The 25,685-nt window shown below is 38.9% G+C and overlaps 1 protein-coding gene and 1 long non-coding RNA gene across 4 annotated transcripts in view; both read right to left on the bottom strand.

Moving 5' to 3' along the window:
• The window catches only part of JAM2 (junctional adhesion molecule 2), a 427,760-nt gene that overhangs the window by 394,711 nt on the left and 7,364 nt on the right, over window positions 1-25,685 (bottom strand). The gene's annotated exons all lie outside the window — the stretch shown is intronic.
• LOC145716873 (uncharacterized) lies at window positions 18,336-23,871 on the bottom strand. The gene is made up of 2 exons (XR_014139829.1): window positions 21,475-23,871; window positions 18,336-21,251 (listed from the first exon to the last, which is right to left on the bottom strand). It is a non-coding gene; the product is annotated as an uncharacterized LOC145716873 (long non-coding RNA).

Genomic DNA, 25,685 nt, shown 5'->3' with positions numbered 1-25,685 from the left:
TTGCAAGTATTAACTCATTTAACTCTCACAACAATTCTCTGTGGTCAGGTACCACCATTTTTATCCACCTGTTTTGCAGGTGGACACTGAGACCCAGAGAGGGTAAGAAACCTCGGTCAAGATTATCCAAGTAGTAAGTGATGGGGCTGGGATTTGAACTCATCCAGTCTATTCCCAAAGCCCACGGAGTTTATTACTATACTACTACACTGGGCCCCACATCGTGTTTCCCCCAAGCAGAACTATGGGGAAGGACTGCAGATTAGCAAGGACGCCGGGTGGAAAGGTCCATTAATCTAACGAAGATGGGATAAGGTGAGAAATTGGTGGTTATAATGAAGGCACAACAGGAAGATGGAAGCTGGGCGGTGGTAACTGGAAAAGTAGGAGAAGTAGCAGGGCATCGCAATCTCAGTGGGGAGGCTCTAGATGAGGGTTTCTCCATCTTGGCACTATTAACCATTGGAACCAGCTCATTCTTTGTTGTGGGGGGCTGTCCTGTGCACTGCAGGATGTTTTGCAGTATCCCTGGCTTCTGCCAGTCGAACCTCCATCTCCCCTGTAGCAAACCCAAGTCATGACAACCAAAAAGGTTTCCAGACATTGCCAAATGCCCCCGGGGGGGTGGGGGTGGGGAAATCATACTTGGTGGAAACCACTGCTTTAGACTTAGCAGGTAGGCTGATTGAGGACCCAGGAATAGAAATAAATAGACTAAAGGAGGACCAAAAAACCAGGAGTTCAAGGATTTCAAAAAAAGTTCCTAAGAGATCAGAATTTCTTGAATTCATATGAAATAACGTATTACATTTCTGGGAAGGAGTGAAAAATGTTTCATAGAACACGCCATCTTTGATTTATTCCTGTATATGGACACTGACATGTAAATTATGACACTGTCCTAAGACTTCATCACTCCTAAGGAATACATGCTATTTGGGATAACTTTTTTTTTTTTTCCTCTCCCTGAGAAGCCTGGACAGCAAATGTAATTGTGAAATGAAAACTCTTAGAAACCTACAGGCCTCAAATGTCTAGTTCTCCTGTCTAACATTGTTCAACTATTCAGGTTCTCTATCTCTAAATTGCAAACATCTTCATTAGGCAAATCGGCAAAGCTGGTGTCTATTGCAAAGAATGTAGAATTGAGCTGATTGCTTTCATTGACAGCTGTAAATATATTTGTATAAAGCAGTGACCTACGTGGCCCAGTCTTAGAGAGATGTCAGGTCACCAAAGAGTGATTTCAAAATACCGCTTTTGCTTGTGTATTAAAAAAAAAAAAATCATGAAGGGGTCCAAGCAAACTTTTTAAGTGTCCTCCTTTTCCCTTTTCCACGTACTCTGCCACATACCAGAATGTCCCATAGTCCTCTAAACCCTACTCTCACCTCTATATGCCTTTCTTTTCCAGTTTCTACTCTCCTTCGCCAATTTTATTTTGTAGATCCCAAAGAGGGTCTGGATCTTCAGAGAACAGAGGGAGGGAAGACACTAAGCTGACCAAGGCAGGAAAGCCAGGACCTCATACGTTCATTCTGTGTTACACCTACATTTAAATGACATGATCACTGAACGTTTTCCCAATAATTCTGATTCCAAATCATTATTCTGTGAAACTTTCAAAGCACACTTTGAAAAAGCCTCTTTTCTCCTTTAGCAATGTGTAAATTAGTGCCCTCAGAGAAATTCTGATTGTGACAGGCGTTTCTTGTGATTTCTGAACTACTTTAGTAGATTTTTTAGACAAAACAATGAAGATTCATATTCCCTAGAAACCAGTTGAGGGGAAAATCTGGGCAAAATAGAAAAAGATAATCTTTGTTCCCTCCACATCATCATATCTTTGAACTTTTCAAACACTGCACTGCCTACTGAGAATGTTTATTTTCTTCAGCAGGCTTGGGTTGTCTTTCATTTGAGGTGAACGTTAGTCCAAACTGAGACTGGAAGATTGAGAACTGGGTCCAATTATTTTCCCCTTTTCTCAATTCCAGTTTCCTACTTGCTAAAACGTCCTTTGAGAAAGATTTCTTAAATTTTCAAAAATCACTTTAAAAGTTCTATGGAAAATAACGGCTGCTAACTCAGGAATTTTATTAATTTCTTCATTACTTTTATATGTATATGTTTGAATAGAAAAAAATGTCCCAAACACCAAAAAAGAGATGATTGATTGAATTGGCAAAACTATGAAGGTAAAACAATTATAAAGGGGATTGGTTTTAGTAAATGAATAAACAGATATTATTTCTTGGTATCTGAATATTTATTTCTGTGGTTTTAAGTGTCTTCTAGCTATGTTGCTTCCTCTGGTTCTATTTACTTCAAGGTTTGCTTTTTAATTAAGTAAAAATACTTAAAATGTGTGGTTACCTATGATGAACTTATTTAAACAGAAAGTTCTGAATCTTAAAAAAACAATTAAACATTATAAGATTTCTACCTTGTTTTAAGCCTTTCTGCTCTTGGAATTCGGTTGTGTTTTTGTTTTTTTTTTTAACTTGAACCCAATAACTTTATGAAAACAAAATGTTGGATTTTTTATCATCATTTCACTAACAGATGTTAGGAAGAGTCTCTGTTGGCTGCTTTCTTGAACTGATTTTTATTTTTTCTTCACCTTTCCAGAGTGAGTTAAAAAAGAAAACAAAAAATTGTCATGTAGGTCTGCTGGTTGAGGTCAACAATTGTTTTAAAGTTAGCTACAAAACATCTTTAATAGTTTTGGATGTGTTCCAAAATCACTGGCAGAAGTTCATAAAATGATGTTAAGAGATGATTATTTCCATAACTGCTAACAACTCCAAGTCAAGTAATCCCTAACCAAATGAAATCTTTTGTGTTTCTTTTCCTTCAACTCTAAGAATAAAATCTCTTACATTGTCTATCAATCATCTAAAATATTCTTATGTGACTAAGGATAATCTAGTATGACTAAGAATAAATATTTATATTTATATCACAATTTTTAAATTTACTATAAAAGTGTTATTTAAAAAGTAACTTTTATTTGGAAACATGATTAGGAAAAACTGATGTGTTACAGAGGTTTTTTTGTTCTAAGAGTACATTACAGAGAGTGCCATGATAAAAACAAGTTATGAAAACTGTGGATATGAGTTATTTCATAAGTTTTCAAAAATGAAAATTAATAGCCATGTGGTTTTGACAATCACCAATACACAATTATTGTACTAACAAATATAGAAAAGATGCACAGGGCTAGTAGTAACAGATAAAATAACACTATCCAGTATGATGTATGTATGTATGTATGTATTTTTTAAAGGAGACTTTTAATTTTTATTTATTTTTTAATTTTATATTTGCATTTTTTAATTTAAATTCAATTAATTAACATTTAATGTAGTATTAGCTTCAGATGTAGAGTACTTTCCAGTATTTATTATGGATAAATATTTATAGGGTAAAAAGTCTCCCAATGAAGTAGGAATCAGGAGTTAGGTTAATATACTCATCTATCTCACTATCATTTGACCATAGTAGGTCTGGAGAGTAGAGAGAGGGGGAGAGGAGGGGGGGAAGGAGAGGGAGGGGAGAGGAACGGAGAGGAAGAGAGAGAGACACACAGAGATAGACCTGTCCTTCTGTCTTCAAACTGGATATTCTGGCCCTTCTTTTTTTTTTTTTTGTAAGACTTATTTCTTTATTTGAGAGAGAAAGAGAGCATGTGAGCGGGGGAGAGGGAGAGAAGCAGACTCCCTGCTGAGTGGGGAGCAGGCTAGATCCCACAAACCTGGGATCATGATCTGAGTCAAGACCAAAAGTCAGATGCCCAACCAACTGAGCCACCCAGGCAACCCTTCTGGCCCTTCCTTTTAATGAGAGAAAGGGAAACCATACACCAAAGTGCAAGGAAAAATAAAAGCTATGCTTGGCTTTAGAGCTACCTGTGGCTGATGTTCTGGTGAGTTAATGATGACCTAAAGAATTAAAGGGTGATTTTGACTATGAATAAATTTTCCCCTTAAGAACCTAGCATCTAAGATGTGACTCCACTGTGTTAAAATCCTCACTGGACAGATGTGACGATCGAGAGAGGTTCTTGCTCAAGGTCACAACGCTCAAACGCAGAGAAGCAAACATGTGCATTTACATCTAGTTAGTTTGGTTCCACAGACCTTTCTCCCTCCCCCCATTCTCAGACTGGCACGAGGCACTGTGAGAAAGTCATGCCAAATATGACTCTGTCAGATGCTCTGAAGATGGCTTCACACCCATCTTCAGTCTTTGTACCTCCAGAGTCTTATTTCTCTGCTTTACTGAATGAATTTGGGGAATCACTTGATGCATCCAATGTTTTCATTTTTTTTTTTTTTAAAGATTTTATTTATTTATTTGACAGAGAAAGACACAGCGAGAGAGGGAACACAAACGGGGAGTGGGAGAGGGAGAAGCAGACTCCCCGCCGAGCAGGAAGCCCGATGCGGGACTCGATCCAGGGACTCCAGGATCATGACCTGAGCCGAAGGCAGTCGCTTAACCAACTGAGCCACCCAGGCGCCCAATGTTTTCATTTTTTGAAAGTGCAAACATGCAGTAATCAATACAAATTGAGTTTAACAGGGATCAGCACAGAATGTCAAAAATATTCTCTAATATTCCTAATCTGTCAAATTTATAATCTGCAAATGAAGTTATCTTTGCATTTCTCAGAGGAAGATAGAGCACTGCTGATGTCTTTTTTTTTTTAAAGATTTCTTTTTTTGTTGTTTGTTTATTTATTTGAGAGAGAGAATGAGATAGAGAGAGAGCATGAGAAGGGGGAGGGTCAGAGGGAGAAGCAGTCTCCCTGCCGAGCAGGGAGCCCGATGTGGGACTCGATCCCGGGACTCCAGGATCATGACCTGAGCTAAAGGCAGTGGCTTAACCAACTGAGCCACCCAGGCGCCCGGGCACTGCTAATGTCTTAAATCTTTTCCTGAATTAGAAGATTTATAAAATATAATGAATAAACACATAAAGGAAGGAGGACTGACCATGAATTTAATAAGGGGAAAGCTTTGGGGCTCTCCCTTGCATGAGCACCTCCTAAGGCTTTGAGGGTGAGGTGGGAGGGCCTAGCAATGTGTGCACATTTTGTAAAAGTTGCAAGAATAAGGGGCACCTGGGTGGCTCAGTCGGTTAAGCACCCGACTCTTGATTTCGGCTCAGGTCATGATCTCAGGGTTGTGAGATCGAGCTCTTCATTGGGCTCTGCGTTCAGCACAGAGTATACTTGAGATTCTCTCTCTCCCTCTGCCCCTCCCCCACCTAGGGCACCTGCACATGCACTCTCTCTAGGGAAAAAAAAAAAAAAAACTTGCAAGAATAAGATTTTTAGGGGTACAATTTTCTTAGTGAGGGCTCTAATAATCATCTTTGCACACAATTATGGGCTTCTTCTTATTAATGAGTTTATTTAGCTTTCTGGATTTGACCACTTATAATAAAGAAAGTGATCTCCAGAGTTCACTGCCTGATAGTTCAACCTTTAAAATACTATGGGTTTTATATGACCAACAATTTAGCGCATCCCTGCCCTCTCTCTCCCTCTCAAATTTCAATTCTGGAAAATACAGGGGTTGTATGAATTTTATTCTTCAACTCTCCTGCTGGATGATGGTTCATAAAAGCTTTCACCCTTACAGTTCATACATAGGTTACTAATTAAATTCTATTACCATAAATGCTTCCAGAAGAGATTTGAAACCTAAGGGAAACCCTCCCAGCTTATTGTTGCTTCACGCTTCCTTTGATTAGTCTTCAGGAAGCCAAAGGAACAAGAATGATTTATTTTGAAATGCTGAACATGGAAACAATGGTTTGGCATTGCTTAGCTGTCATATTTTACAACTGTCAGGTAAGACTACTCAGAATTAGTTACCCTGATTTCTCAGGCACTTTACAACCAGGTACTACAATTTCCCTTCTCTTTCCATAAAGACAATTCCCTGATTCACACTTTTTATTTCAAAACCGGTTCTACACATCCAACAATGAGCTAACACCAAAACCTACTCTTTAGGGTCAGTCATCTAGACCAGTAAAAGAAATGGTTTAATGAAAATCTGTGTTATGGATTGAATGTTTGTGTCCCCTCCGCCAAAATCTGCGTGTTGAAATCCTAATGGCCAGTATGATGAGATTAGGAGGTGGAGGCCTTTGGGAGATGATTAGGTCATGAGGATGGAGCCTTCATGAATGGGAATAGTGCCTTTATGAAAGAGACTCAAGGGACCTCCATCTCAGCCATGTGAGGACACAACAAGAAAGTGACAGCTCGTAAGCAGGAAGCAGGCTCTCACCAGATACTGAATCTGCCAGCACCTTGGTCTTGGAATTTCTAGCCTCCAGAGCTGTGAGAAATAGGTATTTGTTTCTGAGCTACCCGGCCTATGGTATTTTTGCTATAGCAGCCTGAACTAAGACAATCTGCATACATTCCAATCAGAGCTGCATCCCGAGCAGGTCAGGAAAGGAGTACGTGCCATTAGAGATCGAATTTTTGAAACTTTTTCAGATGAAGTATTTAAAAAATGGACAAAGGTAGTTGTGCCCAAATATGGTGTCTAAAAGTAATTGTTATCAAACAATTCAGGTGAAATTGTTGTTGGATGTCCCATGTAGCATGAGGATGGCTGCATTTATGACAGAATCCACCGGATATTTCTGAAATGCTGTAGAGGCAGCCTTAGCCCTTCATATTTTGATGAGATGGTGTCAGACCTGGCTTCTCATCCAATGGGATAAAGTGCTAACTAGCATTGCACCACCATCACCAGCACTATTTTCAACAGCTTGGCTTTTTGATTAAATATCTGAAATCAAACAAAAAGCAACATTAAAGTCCAGATGGGTGAAGAAAGGGTCATCTGTTAGAAAGGTGGCCCAAGGCTTTATTACAGCTGGGGACAGAATCGCTCCTTGTCTTCAGGAAGTCACAGCTGATAGAGATGAAATGAGACCCAGCTAGCTTTCAATACCCAGTGCCCTGAATTACTGGTCACATCACCTGGGCAAGCGACAGCCTTAACCTTCTAAACCTTAGTTTCCATTGAAGTAAAATGAACCTAATAGTGCCTTCCCTAATTGGTTATAAGATTGAATAAAGTATGTAACTGCTTGGCCTACTTCCTGGCACACAGTAGATTCTCTACAAATACTTGCCTCTTAGCTCTCCCCTCTCGCTCGACAGTGCTTTTTATCCAATGTGACGATGCAAGTGTAGGGTTTTACAAATGATTCCGCCGTAATCATGTATTCAGATGGATTGCAAACACAGAGAATGCATGGCCAGGCTTATATATTTGTCTCCCTTCTTTGAATGATTAGCATGATGTCTTCATTACAGTGGCTGTCCTGTGTCTAAATTCGACCTCCTCTTCATCTTCGCTGTGACATATTTGGGTCAGCTAGAGCCTCTTTGGGCTGTGCCTCATCATCTGTAAAACATGACTTACGATGGTGAAGCCTTCCCTAACTACTTTCATTGACACAGTTCACCATACCCTTCACCTTGATAACACCTTCCACACTTAGCATCCAGGACAGCACACTTCCCTAGCTTTCCTTCTCACAGGTCTTATCCTTGGTCATCTCCTCTTCTCCGCCTAGGCTTCCTCCATTAATGGGGTCATCCCGACTCACGGCATTGAACACCCCCAGATACTAACAATTCCCAAATATATATCTCCAGTCCAGATGTCTCTGCTGAACTCCGGACTCAGATTCAAATGCCTATTTAACTCTGCCTCATGACGGTTTAGCAGACATTTTAAACACTATGTCCAAACCTCATCTTTCTTTCTAAATCTGCCCCACTTACCCCAACTCAGATGATAGCAAGTCTATTCGTTCAGTTGTTCCGGCCAAAAAGTTTGCACTTATCCTTAATGACTGCAGCTACCATGGCTCATATCCAATTCATCGGTTAAGTCCTATTAGCTCTACCTTCAAAATGCATCCAGAACTACCTCTTACTACTTCCATTGCCACTCACTCTGAGTACCATCATCTCTGCCTGGATCCCTGCAGTAGACTCCTGACTGGCCTTCTACTCTATCCTGTCCCTCTAAAATCTAATTTCAATGCATCCACTAGAGAGATCCATTAAAATGCTAAATCGGATCATGGCACTCTTGCTCAAAACCTTGGACCAGTTCTCCATTTTCCTCAGAGTAAAGGTAGACACCCTTACATTGGCCTGGAAGCCCTATGCAATCTGGCCTTGCTTCCTTTCAACCTCCTTTCCTCAATTCCTCCAGGGACACTGGCCTCCGTACTCATTCTCAAAACAGGCCAGGCTTGACTGTTCCCTCTGCCTGAAAGACTCTTCCTTCAGATGTCTATGAACTCTCTTACTTCTTCAAGTTTTTGTTCAGAGGACACCTCCTTAATGAAGTCTACTCTGGCCACCATCTTCCATATTGCAACCCCACCTCCATCTGACCTTTTTCCTTCCAAACTCCCTGATTTCCTTAATTCTGATTTGGTTTTTCTTTTTTCCATAGTGCCCACCACCTTCTAACACACTATATAATGTACTTATGCACTGAAGGCAGGGAGTTTTATTTTCTTACCTATATCGATACTCCAAGCCAAGAATTGCTTGATTTGTAGTAGATACTAAATAAATATTTGCCAAATGAATGGAAACAAAGTTAATTATGGAGAAAATGGAAATGGAATATAAAGTGCTATGCTCAGTTTTTTGAATTAAGGGATGAGCTGCACAAGATTAATCAATGAAAGATTTTTTTTTTTGTTAAGATTTTATTTATTCACTTGAGACACAGAGATACAGAGAGGAGAGAGAGAGCACGAGCAGGGAGAGAGGCAGGGGGAGAGGGAGAAGCAGGCTCCCCGCTGACCCAGGAGCCTGATGTGGGGCTCAATCCCAGGACCCTGGTATCATGATCTGAGCCGAAGGCAGATGCTTAACCATCTGAGCCACCCAGGTGCCCCTCAATGAAAGATTCTGAAGCAGCTAATTTTGAAATAAAAAATACTTTATCACAACATCACTGTGCAGAATTAATTTTCATATTGTGCTGCAGCAAAAAATCACACAGTAGTAGTAGTATGTAGTATATGGAAGAGTTACCTAAAATGTGATTTTAAAAGCCATAAATCACTGTTCTTATTTTTAAAAATATCCATTTAATAAATTCTAATTTTAATAACACAAGGTGAGAAGTTTTCTATTTTTTTATGATTTTATTTATTTATTTGAGAGAGTATGAGAGAGAGAGCATGAGAAAGGGGAGGGTCAGAGGGAGAAGCAGACTCCCCGCTGAGCAGGTAGCCTGGGATTCCAGGATCATGACCTGAGCTGAAGGCAGTCGCTTAACCAACTGAGCCACCCAGGTGCCCGAGAAGTTTTATTTCTTGAAGTAAAATTACTTGCTTGAAAATTTTGATATATAATTTAAAATAGCATTGTGGTTAATTTTGTGTCATACTGGATGGGCCAGAATGTCCAGATATGTGGTCAAACATTATTCTGGATGTTTCTGTGAAGGTGTTTTTGGATGAGGTTAACATTTAAATGGATGGACTTTGAGTAAAGCCGATTGCCCTTCATAATGTGGGTGGGCTTCCTCCCATAAGTTGAAGGCCTGAACAGAACAAGAGACTGACCTCCCCTGAGCAAGAGGGAATTCTGCAGCAGACAGCCATTGGCCTTGAACTGCAGCATTGACTCTTCCTGGGTCTCCAGCCTGCTGGCCCACTCTGCAGATTTTGGACTTGTCTGCCTCTTTAATCCCATGAGCCAAGTCCTCAAAATAAGTCTTTTAATTTATATCCACTTCCTATTGGTTCTGTTTCTCTGGAGAACTCTAATAGAAGCATCATAAATGTATTACAGTAATAAATTAATTTGGAGGTGTCTACTTTAATACAAGTGTGCTTTGTATCTTAGGAGTTCTTTTTGGAGGTTCAGCAATACACTGTAAATTTTTTTAAATGTTCCATAGTCATTTTTGTCCCAAGAATAATGACCTGGAACAAGCTTCCGTAGTCAATCACTCCCCTTTAAACCTTAACAAACACCCTCCTCTGAGCCATGTCTATATCTCAAGGACAATGGATAGTCTTCCTTATCCTTTTCACACAGTCTTCCCTTGGAGGGGAGGTGTGCACAGGAGTGGAGGTTCTGTCTCCTCTCCATTAAAATTCTCTCCAATCTTCAAGGCCTCTCCTAAGTCTCACCACTTCTAGAAAGTTCTCCTGTCAGGGCACCTGGGTGGCTCAGTCAGCTAAGCGTCTGCCTTCTGCTCACGTCATGATCCCAGGGTCCTGGGATTGAGCCCCACATCAGGCTCCCTGCTCAGCGGGGAGCCTGCTTCTCCCTCTGCCTGCCGCTTCCCCTGCTTATGCTCTCTCTCTCTCTCTCTCTCAATTTCTCTGTCAAATAAATAAATAAATAAATAAATATCTTAAAAAAAAAAAGTTCTCCTGTCAAAGCTCTAAGTAACATCTTGACAAAATCCACTTTGATAAAATTAAATAGCCTTGTATGATTTTTCACATTTGATAGTTTTTGCGACAACATTATCTCCTGGTTCTCTTCTCTGATGCTCCTTTCCTGTTTCCTCTCCCTCAGCCTGGCCACTGACTTTTAGTGTCTTATAGAAAGATGAGGGTTCTGTGGTCATAAATGTTTGGGAAACATCCAGTTAGTAAGTTAAACAGGGGTGCCTAGCTGGCTCAGTTGGTAGAACATACAGCTTTTTTTTTTTTTTTTAAGATTTTATTTATTTGACTGAGAGAGAGAGAGCACAAGCAGGGGAAGCAGCAGGCAGAGGGAGAGGGAGAAGCAGACTCCCCGCCAAGCAGGGAGCCTGATGCTGTGCTCCATCCCCAGACCCTGAGATCATGACCTACCCCAAAGGCAGATGCTTAACCAACTGAGCCACTCAAGTACCCCAGATCATGCAACTCTTGATCTCAGGGTTATAAGTTTGAGCCCCATGTTGGGTGTAGAGATTAAAGATAAAATCCATGAAAAAAAAAGAGTTAAACAAAACTCTCTATTGTAGGAGTTATTAGAGCCTTTAGCATGCTAAGGAGCATTGTGACTCTCCAAGGGGAAATATAACATAGAGTATGAACAATGGAGTAGAGTAAGAGAGGAAAAAGCCCAAGGGAAACTTCTGTAGAAGACTGAGAAGAAGTAATCAGAGAAACAAGAAAAACTAGGGCAGAATGGTGTCATGGAAGTCAGGGGTGGGCAGACTTTCAAGGAAGGAGCGTCAACAATACTGGATGTTCCAGAGAGGTCAAGTAAGGTTTTAACTGAAAGTAAGCTGTGAATTTAGAGACTAGTAAATCATTGGTGATACAATGATAGCAATTTCAGTGGCATGGGAAAGGAGCACTTTGCAGTGGGCTGAATGGTCACTACAAAAACGGAGACAAATGCAGATCATCACCAATTTAAGAATTTTATTACAGAATCATGGTGAGCTTTTTTCCCACCGCAACTGTAGAGACTTTAACATGTTTGTAGCCCATGTTGGAGAGCTAGAAATAAAGATAAGTTGAAGATAGATAAGGGAGGATGGAACAAAGGACCCAAGGAGACTTGTGGAATATCATCCTGAGCACAAGAAGAAACTAGCTTTCAGAGGGAGAGATGGCTCTTTGGTTCAGGAAGGAAATTGCTAAGGATGAACACGAATGTGCACAGGCTTCAATTCATCTGCCTCACTCCTTCATGAGGTACCTTCTCACAATACACTCTGATTATATTTATTTATTTATTTTTAAGATTTTGTTTATTTATTTGAGAGAGAGAGAGGGGCAGAGGCAGAAGCAAGACTCCCCACTGAGCAAGGAGTCTGGTGCAGGCTCGATCCCAGGACCTGGGATCATGACCTGAGCCAAAGGCAGACGTTTAACCTACTGAGCCACCCAAGCGCCCCACAATCTGATCATATTTAGCTTCCTTCAGAGGCTTCCCCCTTGCTTTCAGGATGAATGACAAATGTCTTCAAATGGCCTTTCAGAACTGGCTTGTCTTTCCAGCCTCCCCCTCAAGCACTGACTACCCACAGACCCTGTGTTCAAGTCCTCCCCCTGCCCCCAGAGGGCTCCCACTGCTCTTTGAACACCATGGGTCTTTGCATCCTCCATTCTCTCTCCCTGAAATTCCCTCCTTCCAACACTCCCCTGACAAATGGGGAACTTCCTCTCCCTGAAATTCCCTCCTTCCAACACTCCCCTGACAAATGGGGAACTTCCTCTCCCTGAAATTCCCTCCTTCCAACACTCCCCTGACAAATGGGGAACTTCCATAGATAACTCAATGCCCCACTCAAACATCATGAAAGGCAAAGCCTTCCCCAGCCCCTTCTATCCTTCTGTACATAGTCAGCCCTTCTTCTATCTGATACAGCACTTTTTATAAGCCTTTATTATTTTTCATTACAAACTATCTTTTACATATCTGTGTCTTCCATTGAGTAGCATTAGGAACATGACAATGTTAGGAACAGTTTGACATATTTCATACTTCACACACAATAAGAGATAATTAAACGTTGCAAACAAAACTGAACATGTCTTCAAATGAGATGTATCAACTTTTTTAGTATATTTTATATACACTACAAACTTTTTACATAAAGCATGAAATATATTTTAAAGATGGTATAAACTAGCGTATCTTTGTCATTTAGCACACCACCTGGCATACTAGACCCACAAATACTAGTTGAATTAAAATACAGTATTAGGCTCTAGTGATACTTTAATAATTCTTTGATAATACTAAAGTTTATAGCCTCTTTGCACAAAAATCTAGAAGTAACTTTCACATTGCATAACTCTAAACTACCCTCACTCTAACTACATATAAAAGGAAAAAAATGACATATTTTAGTGAAACACGGGTGCATATGAACAGTTATTCTTCAGTGCATTCTATAGAGTCATTATTTTAATATTTTTCTCCCATTTAATTTCTTCTCTCACATCAGCTAAAAATGAACCCTGAAAAGGGAAAAACTGCTTCCCTAAAAATAGTATATATAAGTTTCCTGTCTTCCACAAACTGAAGAATTTACTGCAGTAATGAAATACATGTTAATTTGCATCCATTTATTTTAATTGGTTGGTTTTCAGCACTACCAGAACCTCTTTTTCTTTCTTTTCTTTTTTTTAAAGATTTTATTTATTTGAGAGCGAGAGAGTGTGAGAGAGAGATAGCGAGACAGAGAGAGAGAGAGCGCGCGCACACGCACGAGGGGGGGTGGGGGAGGGACAGAGGGAGAGGGAGAAGCAGACTCCCTGCTGAGCGGGAGCCCAAGATCCTGAGATCATGACCTGAGCCAAAGGCAGACACTTAACCAACTGAGCCACCCACGCACCCCAGACCTTTTTTTCTAATAAATTTTTCATGCCCCTTTACTATCCTGAAACAAAATTTATGGGTAATATAACATTTTCTATTGATATATGTGTATACATATATACATATAAACATATATGCATGTATAAAATTTGGAAAACTAAACATAATGTTCCTTTAATATTAAAGAGAAATAAAAATAAAACAGTATATAGTAAAATATTATATATTTCAATCTATAAATGTTTATACATGAGTACACTAGCATACACAATGATGAAGAATTCAGGTATTAGTCTATCTATACTATGTTAAACTGGATTTAAGAGAAAAAGACCTGGGGCGCCTGGGTGGCTCAGTTGGTTAAGCGACTGCCTTCAGCTCAGGTCATGATCCTGGAGTCCTGGGATCGAGTCCCACATCGGGCTCCCTGCTCAGCTGGGGGTCTGCTTCTCCCTCTGACCCTCTTCCCTCTCTTGCTATCTGTCTCTCTTTCTCTTTCTCTCAAATAAAGAAATAAAATCTTTTGGGGCGCCTGGGTGGCTCAGTCGTTAAGCGTCTGCCTTCGACTCAGGTCATGATCCCAGGGTCCTGGGATCGAGCCCCGCCTCGGGCTCCCTGCTCTGCGGGAAGCCTGCTTCTCCCTCTCCCACTCCCCCTGCTTGTGTTCCCTGTCTCGCTGTGTCTCTCTCTGTCAAATAAATAAATAAAAATCTTTAAAAAAAAAAGAGAAATAAAATCTTTAAAAAAAAAAAAAAGAAAAAAAGACCTGAAGCCATTGCAAACGAAACAGGAAAATAAAGAACAGACTCACTGTGGATATTTAGTTATGCATTAAGGCTGTGCAAAAAAAAAAAAAAATTCTGTTTACAGCTAAATTAGTGTAAGTTATAGGCTCAGATAGTTATAAAGTTTTCACTTATATGAACACGCAGTAGAAACTGCCAGATGAAGGATGAAGGGCGAGGGACACAGGGAAGTTCTTCATTTTACAACACTGTCCGCCACACAGATCCCTGCCGAGCAGGTGTATAGCATCCACCCATCATTGTGACAATCAAATAGGTCCCCAGAACTCCACAACACTCCCTGGGGCAGCAACACCCATTGGTAGCTCCCCATCAAATTCCTTGAACACACATTCAGCTAATAGAAACCTGAAAGCTTTGCATTTCAAACTATTACAAACTGAGTATTCTCCACTTACACAGCTGATGTCACATGGCCTATAAAGTTAATATTTTAAGGGTAAACCTATGATCTCCCATGTTCCACTGGTGGTAATTGTTCTCACGATAAAACTACAAAGGAGGTATTGGAGAGGACACAGGGTTTATTGAGACCTTTTTGGTAGAGTTTGGTGGCTTTTCAATTCTGTAATTTTCTCTCACCTCTTTTGATTTTTAATTACTCCCTGCTCCAGATCTAAGCCCAATATAATTCTGCCTACTCACAATATGCTGCATTTCCAAGGATAACATTTTCAGCTAAGAAACATTTAACCAATTTTGATGATCTAACTGGGATAATTGGTGTCTCTTAAGTTTTCTTATCTGTCAAGAATAGTACGCCTAAAGATATTTCTTTCTTTCTTTTTTTCCAGGCATGTTCTCCCACATACTTAAATGATTTTAAAGCTCTCTGATCCAAATCTTTAATAAAAATCTTTGAAACGGCAAACATATCGTGAAATCTTAACCCAGTTTTTGTTACCTTCAAAGATATAACACAGACACTCATAATTAAACTGCAAGTGCCTGAAGCCTAATTAGGAATCTTGGACTCAACATGCTGAAAGAGTCCCAAATATTTTCTGACTGATCCTGTTCCCATGGAAACTAAAGTTGGGAAGTAGTAAAAGACAGAAGAAATTACAAAATGGTACCACAGAAATTAGCTGAAAGAGTTATTCTTCATTTCAAAATAAAGGGAAAAAAAAAAATCTTTGTGTCCTACTATCAGATAGCACATAGCAATTTAAAAGATAATACATACAAAAAATTTAGGAAGTGTGTGATATATGAAAATATTTATTTTTGCTTATGACGATATTCATGTTTTTCTTTTGATATTAACTTCTAGGAAAAAAGCCAGAAAATTATGGGGACTTTTTCTATTTCCCTTTCAAATGATCTGTGATGCTACAGTGTGACTAAATTTGATAATAAATCCCTCAACAATATTGGATGAGCTCATGTTTGGATATTTTTCCCATTTAGTGAAACAATATTTTCAGATCATGAAATATTTATTTCGGGCTTATGGCTTACCCTCAGGTTAATATTGCTTTGAATTCAATTTGAGTTGTGAACAGAAGGCATTTGTATATGTTAAGAGACAACCACACATTTGTAGTGGTCATACTACTAAGTGTCAGACATTAAATGTCAGAAGGCATTATAATAACATATTAAGATTTTTAAGCCATTACCCACACTCTAAATGGAATACTTAAATTATTTTCTTATTATGACAGAAAAAAATGAGTCATCCTTGCAGTGCCCCTGTGAGATACTGTATGCTGATTCTAAATCCATACATGACAACACAGAGATTCCCCTCTCTTCTCCTTGTGCCTTTGAACACCAGAAAAGAGCGCCTTCCATTTCCCCTAAAAGTCTCCTCAGCCTTCTAACTTTCCTTACACTTCCCAGTGTCTTCATCTCCCAAATAGGAAAAAAAAAAAAATGGGATCTGGAGTCAGCAGTTCTAACTTCAAGTCCTGCCTCTGTGTCTCCCTAAAAATATTCCGAGCCTCTGCTTCTCATTTATGAAACCTTGATAAAACCACTAAATCTTACCAATTTCTATTTTCAATGTCTTCTGGATTTAACTGTTCCTAAACAATTTTGGCAGCTGTTATCTTAATTCTGTACCCTTTTACCTAATACTTGGGCTATCGTCACTTCTTTCCTTCTAAGTCTATCCTATATGTAAGGCTCAAAATTATTGGTTACCCTAAATACCATCTTTTTTTTTTAAATGTTTTATTTATTTATTCATGAAAGTCAGAGAGAGAGAGAGAGGCAGAGGCAGAGGGAGAAGCAGGCTCCCCGCCTAGCAGGGAGCCTGATGCAGGACTCGATCCCAGGACCCTGGGATCATGACCTGAGCCGAAGGCAGACACTCAACCATCTGAGCCACCCAGGCGCCCTAAATACCATCTTTTGGTATACTGCTTCATTCTTCAAAACTTCTAGCAACTTCCTGACGACTACTGCATCAAATAGAGACTTTATACATAATATACAATCAACTCCATGAATACCAAGCCATTTCTTGCTCTTTTTCAAAACAAGCTCTGTGTTCTAACCAATAAGAACTCTGAAAGAGGCAGTTTAGAATGTAAACAAGTTCTCAACACCATACAAAATAATTTTAGCATCTAAGTATGGTACATTTTTTTCCCATTTGAAAACAAAATGTTAAATTATGAAGAACTCTAATCATCGTTAAATCAAACCCTCTCATTTTACAAATAAGGAAAACAAGATCCAAATAAAATAGTTTTCTATTTTTTTTTTATCCTTATCAAAAACTAAGAGCAGAACTGACACAATCTTAGGTCTTTGCATCCCAAGCTCTATTTTATTTATGCCATACTTTTTGCTTCCTTGTAAACAAGTGACATTTATGGTTTGAAGTATAAGGAGGTCCTCTGACCCTCCAGTAGAGACATTTTACCTGGACATTTAACTTATGAATCCAATAACGTACCCCTGCCAAATAGACTGGGAACTCTAATTTATAAAATTAATCAACTTAAAAAGTGAACGTGATTCTGCCCACCATTTAAGTCAGTGTGAATGTACCCCTGAGTTACTCCATCATGGAAAATGTAACTGATATTCTTTCAGGTAAAAGATGAAAATCCATCATCCTCTGGGGAAAAATTCAACACACTCACTGGTGAGGTAACTTTACTCTCTAAAAGAGGTGTTTATGTATCTGCTTTCCAAAATTATGTGTCCTCTTATTTTTCTAATAATAAGAAATCAATTTCCTCAAATGTCCCAGCCCATGGAATGAAAAAGCCTTGTCCTGAATGATCTCATCATCACTCAGCAGATTCCGGTATCTCACCCCCAAAGATAAATAGTTGAATGTGTAGGAATGGTGCAAGCAAGAGGGACATGGCTTGCTTGTTCACATAGTTAGGACTCTAAATATAAATTCTATTCGAGGAATATGATGCAGTCTTCCTTCCCCTCTAAGAGGTAATGGGATGGGAGGTGAGGTGAACTCCTGCCTCTACTAATGCCTACATTCTCTTGCTCATGAATTCATGGTGTATTTGGGGAACGTGTTATCTCGCATAGAAATCATTTCTGACATAAATGGCTACAATGAGAGCGTGCATAAGCTCCTGGCACGGTCTCTGGCGGCTTCAAAATGCCTCTAATTCTTTCACTCTCCCCCCACAACCAGAGTCTTCTCCAGAGAATCCTTAGAGCTCTGGGGTCTTCAAGGTTAAAGGAACTATGGGAAATTAAGTCATATAAAGAACTCATTTGGAACTTGATATTAAGTTTTAATGACATGAATTTGAGCATTAAATGAATATTTTAGGAAGTGTGAGCAATTTTGAAATGTGCTTGAGTTGGTATGTTAAGCACTGGATATGCCTTTACCCTGTTAAAAAAAAGCTGAAGTAGTCTCTTCTGTTGTTTGGAAGAGCCAGAGGGTGGACGAAAGAGGCTTGATTGGACTGTCCTCCATTAAATAAATGCAAGAGAAAAACTTTAAATTTTTAGGAATTTAATCAACTCTCTTTTTCATATTCATCTTTTCTTGTCATCAGTCTATGACGCTGACATGTACTCATCCAATGGGTACTTTTAGATTTTAGGGAATAAAATATTAAAGTCCCTTTCAAAGGAAATGAACTGAAAAGTCCACACCATACTACGAAGAAAAATGTCACTGTTATGCAGATTTACTAACAGACTTTGCTATATAACCCAGGATTTTGGAGTTTGTTAATGACAGCATGTTCAGTTTGTTTGCAGGCATTTTATTTTTCCGTTAGTGTGAAACAGACTAGCTAGATTAAAAAGGGGCCCATTCAGACAGAATTCAGGTTTCTTATACTGGTTAAGAAGGTGTAGAGTTTAAGAGAGCAGTTATTTCAAGTAGACTCACTTTGGTCTACTTATTTTCTCTTTAAACCAGTAGACTCAAAGGTGGATTGTCCAATAAAACCCAGAGGGCTTAAGAAAAGAAATATTGGAATTTTCATATATTTATCACATTCTTTTTTTTATAGGTTTAGTTTTTTTACTATGACAAATTTTCTTTTTTTTTTTAAGATTTATTTATTTAAGTAATCATTACACTCAGCATGGGGTTTGAACTCAGAACCCCAAGATCAAGAGTTGCACGCTCTACTGACTGAGCCAGCCAGCTGCCCCTATGACAAATTTTCAAATATACACAAAAGTAGAACAGAACAATAGACTCCATATACTCATTATTTGGATTCAACAGTTGTAAAGATGGCCACGTTTACTTCATCTATCTTTTTTGTTGTTGAGAAATTTTAAAGCAAATCATATATAGCTATCAATTTTCTTTATTATTTTAGGAGGTATCAATACAAACTAAAGACATATGGCTACAATAACATTAAAATAACATATTATAATTCATTCCTTAGTGTAATCTAATACCCTGCCCTAGTCAAATTCACCTAATATCTTTTTTGAATCAACATCTGCATTTCAGCATTACACTTGCTTCTTAAGCTTTTTGTCTTGTTTTGTTTTTAATCCAGAGCTAACCTGCTCCATATACTTTCCTCTCATCCATTGACTTGTTGAGGAAACCTAGCCAGTTATTCTGTAGAACAACTCACTTTCTAAGTTTGTCCGTGTCTTTAATCTGTGCATCTACCCTCCTGTAAAGAAAAGGTAGCTTGCCTAGAGGCTTGATTCAGATAAAGGTCAATTATTATTATTATTTTCTTGAGGGATAAGCACAAACACTACATAGGGAATGCCACATGCTTCCTGTTTCCTCGCACAGTGATTGTCCTACTTTTAATGATGCTAAGATTAATCAGTGGTTTTAGATGAGAACAGACTGGTCCTTCCATTTTAAAGGTCCCCATCACATTTTGTCTCATTTTTAATAATCCTATCCTGAACCAATGACATGTTGCAAGGTGATAATGATTAGATTCTATTGTTTTTCCTATTATCTTTGCACATTTACTAGCTTGACTTCTATAAAGAAAAATTTTCTCTGTCACTTAAGTTTATATGTTATACATATACAAACATAAAGGAAAGCAGGATGAAGGCTTACTTCTTTATTTTGATTGTTAAAAATCAGGGTAGGGAGCCACTGATGTATTTGGTTCTAATGGTGACCAAAGTGTAATGATTACTATTATTATTTTTTTAATTTTATTGACTCTCTTTTTAATGTCTATAATTGATACATTTAAAAATATGTTTGGCATCTTTAAATCAATTGCCTTCGGGGCGCCTGGGTGGCTCAGTCGTTAAGCGTCTGCCTTCAGCTCAGGTCATGATCCTGGGGTCCTGGGATCGAGCCCTGCACCGGGGAAGCCTGCTTCTCCCTCTCCCACTTCCCCTGCTGTGTTCCCTCTCTCGCTGTGTCTCTCTCTGTCAAATAAATAAAATCTTTAAAAAAATAAAAATAAAAAAAAAACAATTGCCTTCAATATTTTTGTTTTCATTTTTGATTCTCAAATTGCCTCTAATTTGGCCACAGTGAGACTTTTCGTGTTGATTCCTGTGTCCTTTAGACATGACCCCATTAGCTTTGAGAGTTCTCTTGCCTTCTGGCACAACAAAATAAGTGTTTCCAGACTCCTATATGCCCAACCCTAAACATGGAATCAGTTGTTCCTCCAAAGATTCCCCGGTCACTGCTAGTGTGGAATGGTATTTAGAGATCACAGTGTGTATGCTCACTTTTATAGTGTTGTAGGATAGATTTTATTATTATTCCCAACTACTCTTTTCCTTCCCACTTATTATCACGTGATATCCAGGGCCTCCTGGTTGGCAGGATACACTTCCCCAGCCCAGCTGCAGTTTTGACCATGTGATTGCTTTGACCAATGAACATATGCCCTGGTAAGTGGCAGCTTTAAGAGCCAACACGTAGTTTAGTCCGTCTCTCACTTTTCCTTTGGCCACGAGGACTGTCTGTCCCAAACGGGGTCAGCTCCTTCAGCTGGGGCCTGGAATGAGAACAGGACATGCAGAGCTGACATGGAGCCACCAAAAGGGGATGAAAGCAAAAGTCATGTGTATGGTGGCAAACTACCGAGGTTTTTTTAGGTTGTTACTTCATTAAAACGAACTGATACAGGTTGTGATTTCATCTAGGCTTTTTTTAGTGGACAGAGATAGGAAATATGCAGTTTGGGAATGAAAAAAGCATTAGGAGTTCATACTGATATTTCCAATTCAAATATACATGATAAGACTTTTACTGTTTTTTATTATTATTTTTTTATTTTTTTAAAGATTTTATTTATTTATTTGAGAGAGAGAATGAGCTAGAGAGAGCGAGCACATGAGAGGGGGGAGGGTCAGAGGGAGAAGCAGACTCCCTGCCGAGCAGGGAGCCCGATGCGGGACTCGATCCCGGGACTCGATCCCGGGACTCCAGGATCATGACCTGAGCCGAAGGCAGTCGCTTAACCAACTGAGCCACCCAGGCGCCCCCTTTTACTGTTTTTTAAAACATAACACTTGGATCTCTTTTTTCCTTCACTGAAAATCTTGATATCTATGTTATTATAATTATTGATTTGCATTCTCCTGTAGTATAATTTCAAAATAACACCACTGCTTTCAATAATTTTCATTGAAAATGTATTTGCAGCTTTATTTATCCTTAAAATGAATTCTTTCTTTTTTTTTTTTTAAAGATTTTATTTATTTATTTGACAGAGAGAGACACAGCGAAAGAGGGAACACAAGCAGGGGGAGTGGGAGAGGGAGAAGCAGGCTTCCCGCGGAGCAGGGAGCCCGATGTGGGGCTCGATCCCAGGACCCTGGGATCACGACCTGAGCCGAAGGCAGACGCTTAACGACTGAGCCACCCACGGGCCCCATTCTTAAAATGAATTCTACTACTCAGTGGAATATTATATTCCAAACTCAGACTGGAAAAATTCTTTCCTCTGCATGGTTACATCACTAGTTTGACACAGTAGGTTCATTTCTGTCCGTTTGTTTTCAATTTTTTAGATGGCTGTTTTGGTGAATTTATCTTTGAAACAGAACATTTAAGTTTACACAACCAAATCTATGTAATAAGTTATTAAGAGAAATCAGTTCCATTTCTGCCCCTTTCCACCCATTGTGAGAGGTTTTCATTTAACCTTCCAGTATTTTTTTCTTACACAAAATACAGCATGCTACATTATACTGTTCTGCACCTTGCTTTTTTCCTTTGCTACACCTACACATGGAGATCACCCTTGTTCCTTTTTATGGCTACACTGCATACCATTCTGTTCTTTATTCAGCCAATCTCCTATTGATGGGCATTTGATTGTGTTCAATCTTCTTCATAATAAATAATTTTGAAATAAATAATACCATGCCTGGATCATGTCCTGTTTTTTGCAAATACAGCTTTGGAACAGGCTCCCAGTAGTGGGGTTGATGAGTTAGAGTAGACATGCAATTTGTCTACCTATTGCTGAATTCTTCTCCATAGCAGATAGATCACTACACAGCCCCTCAGCAGTGAGAGTGTCTGCGTGCACACAGCTTCAATAATTGAGGATGCAGATGAGTTATGTGTTTTTGCTAATCTGGCAGGGAAGAGATATTATCTCTGTGACAGTTTAATTTGCATTTAAGTGATGTTGAGCGCAGTGTCATATCTGAAGAACTATTAAAATTTTTCTTCTGGGAACCCTCTGGAGTTTGTGTTGTATGTGCACCATTTTTCCATTTTGTTCTTTATATTTTTATTTTCTTTCCATTTTTAGGGCTTGTTGCATGTCGGTGACAATACTCTTTGGCTGAGATTTAGAGTGCAGATATCTTTTTCCCAATTAGTCATTTGCCTTTTGATTTTTGTATGGTATTTTATTTTTTTCAAGCAGATGCTCTTTTGATACATAGTTTTTAAAAGAATGCATCCATGCTTTTGTTATTTTTTGGGGGGGTGAATTTATTACTTACTGACATTTAGATCTTTGATTCATTTGGAGTCTATCCTCATGTACGCTGTCAGGATCCGATCCATTTCCCCCCCCTCAAATGGCTACCCAATTGTAACAATATTTATTAAGCACTCTCTATGGTTTGAGATGCTCCTATTTTATATATAGATAGATAAGTGGAAAGATACATCTCACATCTATACTAAATTTCCAAATGAACTTGGGCCAATTCCTGGACTTCATATTCTGTTCTACTGGTCTGTCATTCTATTCATGTGCTAGTCTCACAGTGTTTTAACGACAGAGGTTTTATCAAGTGCCGTAATATAGGGCAACCATTACCTCATTTCTCCCCAAGGGCATTATTGCTGATTTATTTTTCATTATCTCATTTGTCTGATACTTATTTTATATGTGTTTTATAATTAATATAATCTATTGATACAGAAATACATGTATATAATTCATTACCAAAAATGTATGTTGGGGCATATGCTCTTTTTAAGAGAAGTAGGACAAGGGAGTAAAAAAGTTTGAAGAACCAGTGCTCCAGGCAGTATTTTTTGAACATTTCAGCATCTTCATTCAGATTTTCTGGGAGAGTAGTACAATAGAGCTGAAAATCTTAGGATGCATCTAATCTTGGCATTTTCAATGAAAGAACACCCTTGGACCTAGTTGATGAGTCACCTGGATCCAGAAGAAAGTTTTTCACTGCTAGTGACCAGGTGTCAAGATCCCACAAGAAGATATGATTACTAGACAAGAATGCCTAGGAAAACCATCTTTGGTTTGGAAATAAAGATCACTTTATCAGGCCCTCCCCTCTCTTTTAGTAAACTTTTGCCTACTGAGGGACATGGATTGCTATACTATCAATTGAGTGGCAAAGAGATTGGACCATGAGGGCAAAGTCTGGAATCGCCTGCTTGTACTTGCAGAGAGTACTTGTACAACTCTCTAACATCCTGTGTTGTAGTTTATCTCAGGCAACTTGTGAAAAGGTATTGTTTGATTCATTTGAACCTTTAATCAATGCTTACTAATTCAAGAGGAGCTTATGTGGGGTTTTTTTGTGTGTGTGTGTTTTGTTTTGTTTTGTCTTTTACAATACAAGAAGGCATCAGGCAATCAGCAAAATTTCTTAAAACTCTATAGGGCAGACCAGTCTCTGTACTACCTTGTAAGTCTAAACTCTAAGGAGGCTATGGTTCATGAGGGAGAAGGAAGTTTTAAGAGCAGTCAAATTATGCATTCATTAGGGAATATTAATTTTATACATGTCCTGGGAGCCTTAGTATTAAAATGTCCTTTTACGAAGCTAAGAAACAAATAAACATTAAACTCCAGGTTACTTACCTCTATTCAATTACGTATTAGAGAATCATTATGTGCCAGGCAGGATTCTAGGTGCTAGAGACACAAAGATGTATTGTCTCTGTCCTTGACGAACTCACAATCCAGAGAGAAACACATGTAAACATGGTAACAGTGTAGCCCAGTAAGTACAAAAGAGAACCAGGAACATACCAAGAACACCAGGAGTGTAATATAGTGGTAGACTTCAGCTTTGAGGAATAGATGAGCTGGAGAGGGTTAAAGAGAAGGGGTTTAGACCTTCAGGGAGTAATTGCATTTGGCAACAATGACAACACAACAGCAGAGAAGATGTTTGGGAAGGAGAAACATTGTATCCAAAATGGCATAGTTGTTCACTCCCTCACACACACCCACACAGGCAGGGCATGAAAGCACATGACTTGTTCTGGGACCAAAAGCATTGTGTGGGGCCAAAGTCCAATGATCCACGGCTCCCATTAGCTTATGTAGAATTTTTATCCTATTTTTTTAATGACATAGCCGACTGCATGTTTAGATTACTGAACAAATATAGACCTTGAGTTACTGTTTATTCCACGGTGGGAGTTCAACTTCTGATTAGAATCCATTCCTATCTTAAAGTGCCTCTAGAGCATTTTTAAAGACATTAGCACAATTCTCTCTTTTCAAATTTAGCACTTTCCCAGTAGTTCAACATGTTCCCTTTTTATTTGCAGCCATTACTTCTTCTTTGGTCTCCTTTAAAAATAGCACCAGTTTGCACTTGTCTATAAGTCTCAGCTATTGCTGGTGTTGGCCCTTACCTTCTACTCTGGACTTTTTTCATAGCATGGGAGTTGGGATTTTTCCCTTTCTAGATTTGGTCACTGGTTTGGGAGTTTATTTCCCTTTGTTTTGTTACATTCATTTTGTTTCACGACTTACTTTGGTTGGTTTTAACTAGAAGGTAACCCCTGCTGCACTTTGGCTTAAGGATTTTAAAAGCCTCTGCAAGATGTTATCATGAGTCCTATTTGTGAGACATAGCTTTGCGTTGTGGTTTAATTACTAGTAAAAATAAATTTTTGCATGGGGCGCCTGGGTGGCTCAGTTGGTTAAGCTTCCGACTCTTGGTTTAGCTCAAGTCAAGATCTCGTGGGTTGTGGGATCAAACCTCCCAACCCTGGGGCTCCATGCTCAGCAGAGAGTCTGCGAGTCTGCTTGAGGATTCTCTCCCTCTGCTCCTCCCCCCACTCACGTGCATGCTCTATCTCCCTCTAAAATAAATCTTTAAAAAAATAAAAAAATAAAGTTTTGCAGAAAGGCACAGAATATCATATATAATATGATTTGATTTGTTGGAAGGTGCAGAACAATAAGCATAGTAAATTTTGATTTTTTATTTTTAAAGAAACTATACAGGTATGCTCATATATGCTGGAAATGTATTTTTCCCCCATTTTTTCTGGAACTATATACAAAAAGTTTAAGAGTAGGCGATCTGTAAGGAATAGAAGTCAGGGGGGCTAGAAAGGGGAGTTATTTTTCACTTCTGTACTGTTTGAATTTACCATATACACACCTTGTTTTTAGTTAAATGTGTAAGTAAATGCATTCAACAATGATCTATTTTTGTCTTTGATTATGCCCATAAATAAAGTATTTAGCAAGTTTTTACAGTGTGAGCAAAGCTAAAACTAAAAACAGCAGGTGACTGCTTTGTCAAAAGGAAAGTGAGTGAACTGGAAACACCCAGAATAAAGGAGAAAGACCAGATTAGGCCTTTTCACTCCTTACCAGTATAAAAACAACTCAGTCCCAAACTGTCCCTGTGAAAAATTTTGA

This window comes from Leptonychotes weddellii, chromosome 1, assembly GCF_054177405.1.
Source record: "Leptonychotes weddellii isolate Sample4059 chromosome 1, ASM5417740v2, whole genome shotgun sequence".
NCBI classification, from domain to species: domain Eukaryota; kingdom Metazoa; phylum Chordata; class Mammalia; order Carnivora; family Phocidae; genus Leptonychotes; species Leptonychotes weddellii.
The sequence above is the reverse complement of the archived record's forward strand: the minus strand, read 5'-3'. Positions and strand labels throughout refer to the sequence as shown.